At 29.5% G+C, this 8,859-nt stretch overlaps 1 protein-coding gene across 2 annotated transcripts in view; it reads right to left on the bottom strand.

Moving 5' to 3' along the window:
• The window catches only part of LOC111780392 (nuclear transcription factor Y subunit A-1-like), a 4,646-nt gene extending 2,856 nt beyond the window's left edge, over positions 1 to 1,790 (bottom strand). Inside the window, exons 1-2 of one of the 2 annotated variants that reach the window (XM_023660775.1) lie at positions 1,629 to 1,790; positions 1,203 to 1,282 (exon numbers count right to left, since the gene is read on the bottom strand). The gene's annotated coding sequence lies outside the window, so the exon portion shown is untranslated. The remainder of the gene's footprint in view (positions 1 to 1,202; positions 1,283 to 1,628) is intronic. The other variant, XM_023660774.1, reaches the window with a different exon arrangement.
• Between the last annotated feature and the right edge of the window lie 7,069 nt (positions 1,791 to 8,859).

Below are 8,859 nucleotides of genomic sequence, written 5' to 3'. Positions count from 1 at the left end.
AAAAAAAAAAAAAAAAAAAAAAAAAAAAAAAAAAAAAACCCTTTGCTAACTCCAGTAACAATTTAAGTATTATTCCATATTAATTGTAATCTTAGCTTCCAATATCATCCATGATCCGTTGTTTCAATTTATGATAATCATAAATTGAAAGCTAACACAAATCCTTGTCATAGTCCAAAACGGTAGAACCCGACCTAGTTACAAGGTAGTTGGTGAGCACTTAAGACTCTTCGGTCTCTTTCTTTGGGAAAAAGTTTTCTTCTCCCTCTACTTTTGTAAGGCAAGGAGTAAAAGTAACTGCAGGAGACGTAAAAAACATGTTTTCCATGATTCAGCCTGTATAATTACACCTTCCCAATACCATTGTTTTTCATGATTCAATCCTGTACTAATACATCTTTTGAATACCTTTTGACTAAATTGTTTTCCACATCTCTTCTGTTTCATGTAAGATGAATGACTCAATTCGGATTCCTGGATGGCTACAATAACCCATTTTTCTCCTCTCTCTCTCGAGCGCGCACACACACACTCTCTTTTCCTTCACATCTCTTGAAATTTAGGGTTTAATTGTCCATAAATTGATTAGACGATGCAGGGCACTTAAATTGTGGCAACAAAAAGGCACAAAAAAAAAAAAATCCAAAATGCAGCTCAATAAAATACTATTAACCATATCATATCGTTCGGATTCGCACCAAACGCCTTATTCCCACCAACAAAACCAGACCAAAGAAAGCTAACCCAGAAACTATTCCGAGTTAAAATCCAAATTAATCACAAAGCCAATAAGCTTAACTTATAGAGCATGCTCTTACGATCAGTTAATACCAGATGAAGAACAAGTAAAGCCTGAAAGATCATAACCCTAGAAAATTTATAAAGCTCCACCTTGCAATAAATAGAACTATTTTCTCTAGAAAGTTGCTCTCCAACATCCTAGCTTCGTTTTAAGAACCAACAGAACATAGTACAAGGTCACACATACTTTGGGAATGATTATAACTAAAATAAACAAATAAAAACAAAGCAGAAAAAGTGCTAATCTCAGGTGATAAGTACAAAAATATTCGTTCACTGGCATCCAGAAAGTTACATGCACTAAATTACCATCAACAGCAAATCCTATTTCATAAGCTAAGACTGAACTATACCACCAGATGTGTGTTTCTTGTTACTCAAATTATGCAAAAGTGACCTACCTAGAATCAGGAAATCCAGACACAGAAAAAAGCAACAGGCACAAATTTTCAGTTCCTTTATCCATCAACATCTTCAAAACCTGTGATCATCTGACACATGTTATCTATCCAGTAACCACGCATAATTTTTTTTNAAAAAAAAAAAAAAAAAACCTAAATGATTGGAACTAAATAATAAAAACAGAGCGTCAGAGGAATTCTCATCCGTAACACATCAATCAGCTTTCAACTCCCATAACATCATCCATCCAATTTCCCAACAATCGCAAAATCAAAACCAAATCTGAAACCATCAATCACCCAAGAAACCCTAAAAAAGAGCAAAAGAATCCCAACACAAACGAATTGCGCGAATACCCTAGAAATCAAACACCAGATATACATACATAGCAAGCCAAACGAAAGAATCCAAGAAAAATAGCTTACCGGAAGGAATTCGAGCAACGTTCAAAATCTGAAAGGAACAAAGAGAATTCGAAGAATTAAAGAAACAGGGAGATTGAAATTAGTCCCTTTTTGATGAATTGAAAAAGCTGTGAATTCCAAAAATGAAAAATTCTCAGTAGGAAGACTCAGTTTCAACTTTGAGGGTTTTTAAATCACAAAGCTATGGATATGATAATCTCACCCACTGTGGGACCTCACCCTCTCTTCTTCTCTTCCTTCCTTTGTCTTTTTTTTTTTTTTAATTTATTTATTATAAATATTGTTCCTTTTTTAATATTAAATTTTCATCTAAATTAAATCTTTGTAATAAAATATTTAATTATAATTATGGGTCGGATTTTAATTTTTTTTCGACAAATCCAAAATTCCGTGTTGTTGGGTCAGTAACCTAAATGACCCGAATATGATTCACTACCCAACTAACCCAATCTATATTTTATGATTTTGGTTGAGTCGTAGAATTATTTTTTTATTATTTAAAAAAAAATCTTGCATAAATGTCACATTAATAATAAAATATTTCATAACTTAAATATCAAATATTCACGAGTTATAATACGATCACTCCTAACCTATAATGACTCGGGTAACAATTTAAAAAGTACGATAAGGTTAGATTGGGTTGGGTTGCGTTGTGAATTCTATTTTTCAGATTGTTTACGTCAATTCGACTAAAAATGCTCAGTCTCGGGAATTGAATAAAAAATTTCAATTCAGGTATGATTTGAGTTAGATAGATGAACACACGAAAAAACGTGTAATAACGTTAAAAATTAGAAATAGATAATGATTTTTTTCATACCAAAGTTTGTAAGAAAAAAATTATTTTTATTTTTATATTTCTCTCCTTGCTAATTTAATTTTATTAAAATGAATTATAAATTTGAATAAAAGCTATTAAATTAATATTTTATTTGTTTATTTAAAATATGTGGCTGTAATGAACCTTTATATAATAGGATATATTGGGATTTTTTTTTTTCTTTTTTGGAAAATATTTATTTAAGATTTATGGTAATAATAATAAACCTTCAATTTCCTTTTGTAGCTTTGTATTTAAAGTTTTTTTTTTAAAATAAATAAAGGGATCGTGAAAAATTATTACAGTCCAACCCTATGGGTCGGGTTGAATTGGGTTATGAAGTCTATTCGGGTCGTTACAACTCAATCAATTCGAAATTTCAGGTTAATTTAGAAAATCAAAATGGGATTAAAAGACCGTCGTAATAATTTAAATAATATTATATTTGCAACTTTCCAAGATTTGTATGTAAAAAAAAAAAATTAGGGTGCGGATAGAATGGTTGGAAAAATCTTCCCGACCAACTCAAATTGGTAACACGAATAACTCGAGTTCACAACCCAACCCTCTATTTGAGTTAGTTTGAGCTTTTATGCTGTTATTTAATTATTTAAAAAAAAATTATTTATCTATTTATATTAACAATTAAAATCTCATAAAATTCAAATAGGTAACATTTACGAGTAGCTCGGTTACAAATATTAAATATTATTAATTTTTATATCACTAAAATTCGTTACAAATATTAAATATTCTTAATTTTTATAATAATATTAGAAGTAAGGTAGAGTTGGATTGTAACAGTTAATCGAGTTTATCCATCTGTGAACCGATCCAAATATTTTATTTTTTAAAAAACTCAACGCAACTCAAATTGGAAAAAAAAAAATCTAATCCAACCCGACTTTTACGATTTTGAATTACGTAGTCTGAATTAGTCGGATTCTTGAGTCATATGAATACCTTAAAAAAACGAACACAATATTTAATCAAGACCAAACGTGTTTCGTTAGTAAAAAAAAACATAATCGAAAAATTATTATATTTTTTTTAGTATTGGATAGCAAAACTAAAAATTATTTTTTGATTTAAAAAATGGTTTAAAATCCGAAAAAAACACACCAAAAAAAAAAAGATTATTTTATTTTATTTTATTTTTTATAATTTAGATCACTCGAATATTTAATTAAATAAATCAATTTTAAAAAAACCACAATTTGGATGACTCAGACCCTCGCTGTTACCAAAAGGATGACTCAGATTTTTTAATTAAAAAAATTAAAATAAAATAAGGCGTTGTGATGGGGTGACGGTGGTTTTATCATTCCCATAGAGAGATTGGAACCCACGTAATGCGGTATTGACTAAAGAAATTCTGTCAACACGTGGCGCAAAAGCGTGGACCACTCAGCACAAAACTGACACCACCGCTGGCCACGTGTGCTTTCCTTTATTAATATAATTTTCCATTTTGAAATTTAACCAACCTTCCATTTTAACACCAAATATTTTAATTATATTTATGAGATATAAATTTAAGTTTTATATTAAATAATATTTTTAAAAAAATTTAAATTGAAGGACTAATTTTTTTTTTTAAAAAAAAATTGGGTTAATTTCAAGTGTTCATATAATTTGAGAACTCGATCAACCCAAACTATACAAGTTAGGTTGGGTTATATTATTTTTCGGTTTGGGTCGGGTTTAATTTTTGAAAAATAAAACATTCAGATCGATTTGTGAATTATTTTTTTTTTTTTTGTCACGTTAACCCAACCAACTTGAAAACAGAGTTCCGACCCAACGCTTCATTACTCTACTTTTAAGATTATTATCAATATTAAAAATATTTGACATTTGTAACTAATGTTAATAATGCGTTGTGACTTGTGAGTATTTGATATTTTAGGTTTATGAGATTTTTCGTTACTGATGTAACATGAAAAAATAACTCAACAACTCAACTCAATCAAACTCTCTATTCCGGTTACTTGGCAGCCAACCCGAAATTTCGAGTTAGTCTAAAATATTTCTCCAACCCAACAAACTCAACTCGTGTATACTCCTAACATGAGCTGGATTTATGAATTTGTCTAAAGTTAGTTCTGGTTGAACCACACTAAATTGAACTAGCGGAAGTAGAAGTAAGTTCGATCGTACTCATAAACCCACAAACAAAATAAACAAAGAGACACAAGAATTTATGTGGTTCGAAGAGAAGAAATTTTCCTACATCCACAGATGGTAGGCAATCACTATAACCAAAGTGCTTACAAGTGTATCTCTCACACTCTCACACTACAAAGTCCATCAATAACAAATATTATCCACTTTGTCCCGTTACGTATCGCTGTCAGCCTGACAGTTTTAAAACACGTTTGTTAGAGAGAGGTTTCCACTCCTTTAAATGATTTGTTCCCGTCTCCAACTGATGTGTGATCTGAGAGTAACCCTATTTTCGAGTCGATTAGGCTGACCCAACCATAAAACGTCAACATGTAAATCAACCAAATTCTCAATTTTTCGAAAATTCGACCGTAAGAAAAAAAAAAAATCGAACTCAACCCAACTTTTAATGGTTTAGGTTAGTTAGTCCGAGTTAGTCAAGTGACCAGATCATACAAACACCTCTAGTTCCAATCACACGATCTCATTCTCCTTTCCTATTTCAAACAACTTCCCTCCTTTTTCAAATCAAACAAACATGAGTCGATCGTATATTCATTACAGTCCCACGATTCAAAGTATCATTCCTCATACGATCCCTTTGAATTCCAAAAAAAAAAAAAAAAAGCAAGACCCAAATATTGCTTTTGAAATGTCGGGTGTAGACCTATGCATTTAGGGTCGTCCTAGTTGTACAGACGATAGTTTTTAGAATTATAATGTTTAGGAATTAAAGCGGTCTCATTTTAAGAAAGAAAGGAGGTAAAAGAATGTGAGATGGAATGAATTTGGGACATTAGAGTCAATTAAAGGAAAGTCATGGTCTTAAAGAAAGACAAAGCAATTCTTTTGGCCTATAATTTATGCTTTGTAAGGCAAAACCTAAACAACGTTGGACCCTATCAAACATGTAATGAGAGCTAAAGCTGACATTTATATTTACCCAATTTCTTTTTAATCATCTAATTATTATTATTTTTTATTTATTTATTGAATTTAAAGATAAAGAAAAACAAATAAATAAATAAATAAACATAAATTTTAAAACTTTATTTTATAATTTAATATGAAAAAGGATGATTTTTAGATATTCTTATGTTGATTATTTTTTTTTTAAAGAATATTCAAAAAGAAATTTAGAAAAAAAAAAGTGTAGATTTTATTTATGGAATTTTGATAAAGATTATCTTTTAAATGAAATTGTTTTAAGCGGTATCAAATTTAAAATTTTAGCTTTTCTTTAGTTAAAAAAAAAAAGTGTATAATAATTATTATATAATTATATTATCAAATTGTTTCTTTCAAAAATACATTTGTCGCTTTGTCGAGAAACCGTTAATACTTTGTTTCAGAAATACTAACTTTCACCGCTCAAAGTCGAGAAATTGTTAATACTTTGTTTCAGAAATACTAACTTTCACCGCTCAAGGTCGAGAAACCGTAAATACTTTGTTTCACAACTGTTAATACTTTGTTTCAGAAATACTAACTTTCACCGCTCAAGGTCGAAACCGTAAATACTTTGTTTCAGAAATACTAACTTTCACCGCTCAAGGTCGAGAAACTGTAAATACTTTATTTCAGAACCGTTAATACTTTGTTTCAGAAACACTAACTTTCACCGCTCCTTGAGTTTTAAAAATGTAAGAACCCAGATCCACCGCCAGTAGATATTGTCCTCTTTGGGCTTACCCTCAAGGCTTTAAAACGCTGTCTGGTAGGGGAAGGTTTCCACACCCTTATAAATGGTGATTTGTTCTCCTCTCCAACCGATGTGGAACATCACACAAAAGTTCCTGCAATATCCCATGTTGATTGGAGAGGAGAACGAAACATTACTTATAACAGTGATGAAACCTCCAAGGACGCTGGGTTGTCAAGGAGGTGGATCGTGAGATCTCACATTTGTTGGAAAGAAGAACGAAACGTTCCTTATAATGATGTGGAAACCTCTCCCTAAAAACCCCTTTTGAAACCGTGAGACTGACGGCGATACGTAACGAGCCAAAGCGGATAATAACTGCTAGCGGTGGGATTGAGTTGTTATGGTTTCATTACCGCGTTTAAAAATTTAATGATAAAGTTCCGTTAGTACCATGTTTCAAAAATATTAATGAACTTTCAAAAGTTATCATCATTATCTATGAGATATTGATAGACGGTTTTCGTCCATGTATTGACGATAAGATTTTTTTTTAACCTTTTATTATAAAGGTAAAATGTGTTAATGTCGTACTACCGATAGTTCATCCAAAACTAATTGTTACCGTATTTTTTAAAAAGTTTAAGGGTATTATTGGAATTTTAAAAAGTGTACGAGTATTTTTTATTTTTTATTTTTTTTTTACCAAATAAAAAGCTGTGGATATATATATATATATATATATATATATATATATATATTATTAATTCAGCCCATATTATATTTACATCTCTTTAAAGTTCAGTAATTTTTTCAAAAATTAATTAATTTTTATTTATTTATTGAAGTTTAAAGATAAAGCAAAAAAAGAAAAATAATAATAATAAATAAATAAATAAATAAATATATATATATATATATATATATATATATATATATATATATATATATTAGAACATTATTTTATAATTTAATATGAAAAAGGATGATTTCTAGATATTCTCTAAATGATTTTATGTTTATTAAAATTATTTAAAGAATATTCAAAAAGAAATTTGGAAAGAAAAATAAAGTGTAGATTTTATTTATGGAATTTTGATAAAGATTAGTATCAAATTTAAAATTTTAGCTTTTTTTTTTTAGTTCAAAAAAAAGTTTGAAAAATTATGTAAATGAAAGTCGTAAAAAAAAAAAAAGAAATTAAAGTGTCGATAATACTAATTGTATTATCAAACGCTCAATAAATTATCGGAAAAAGTGTTTTTTTGTTATAATATCTTTGAACTAAAAAAAAAAAAAATCTAAAAAATATTCTTGAACTTCAAAGAATTTCAACGTACCCTTCTTCTTAGCTTTGGATGAACCCGTTAATACCTTCAAATTTTCAAAAGTCGAAACATTTTGTGTGGAAACCTCCGAGGACGCTGGGCACTCGAGGGAGTAGATTGTGAGATCACACCTTTGATGAAATGGGATCGGAACATTCCTTATAACAGTGTGGAAACCTCTTCCTAGTAGATGCGTTTTAAAACTGTTAGGCTAACGGCGATACGTAACGAGCCAAATCAAGTAATATAGGTTAGCGATAAGAAACGTCCTAACTACTAAAAGATGTTCGGGTTCGTACGAGTGTTCCCGAGCCCGAAATTCAACCGAATTTGTTAGTTGTGGGACAGAAAGAAAAGGGTAAATTAATATTTTGTACGTAGCTTTAAACAAAGCTTAGGATCCTCCCTTTGCTTCTTTTAATACAAAACTTTTTAACCACCACCACTACCACAACACCTCACACCTATCTTTTTTTCAACCCTAATAATAAAATAAAATAAAATAAAATAATAAATAAATAAATAAAATAATCTTCCAATTCTTTTTTATTCTTAAATTTTCAAACAACTAATGAATATAATTGTTGACGTGTCTTACTACATTCACTTTTTATTATAATTCGAGTTATTGAACGTATTCAGTATTTGGTTCGGGAATTAGGTTTGTTTAGCTCAAATTCCAGGTTCTTTTGAGTCGTGAGATCAGAAATTCAAACCACCAACGTTTGATGTATCTGTTGAGTCGTGTTTGAATTTAAAAATTTGTGTCTATGCACGTGTTCGTGTTTCAAATTTTAATTTTTATGAAAGTTATATATTTAATTTTTTTTATCTCGAATTAAACTTTTAAATATTTAATGGGTCGAAATAAAAAATTAATAAATAGTTGAGAAAGGTAAATTAAATTAGAAAAGATTAGGGGTAGGTAATATCTTCAAGATCTAAAAAGTGTTGGAATTAAAATAAAAACAAACAAATGCATAATTTAATAAAATTACAAGCAAGAAAAACAAAAATTGTCAAACAAATTCCGATCTAAATGACGTACGAAAAATTATATTAAATGTGTGTTAGCGCCCGAACAAAAGAGAAGTACATAAATGAACGGAGACCACGTCTGAATGAAAGAGATCTTGAGGATATGAAAGTATAGTAAAGAAAGCCTTTAAAAAATTAATAGTTAGTATTTATCGGGTGATATCCTATAAATTTTGTTAAAGAATATTTGAGTAAAGACAAGACACGTTAAAAAGATTCATGTCGGTCAGTGAG

The sequence above is a fragment of the Cucurbita pepo genome, chromosome LG18, assembly GCF_002806865.2.
Source record: "Cucurbita pepo subsp. pepo cultivar mu-cu-16 chromosome LG18, ASM280686v2, whole genome shotgun sequence".
Taxonomy (NCBI): Eukaryota; Viridiplantae; Streptophyta; class Magnoliopsida; order Cucurbitales; family Cucurbitaceae; genus Cucurbita; species Cucurbita pepo.
The sequence above is the reverse complement of the archived record's forward strand: the minus strand, read 5'-3'. Positions and strand labels throughout refer to the sequence as shown.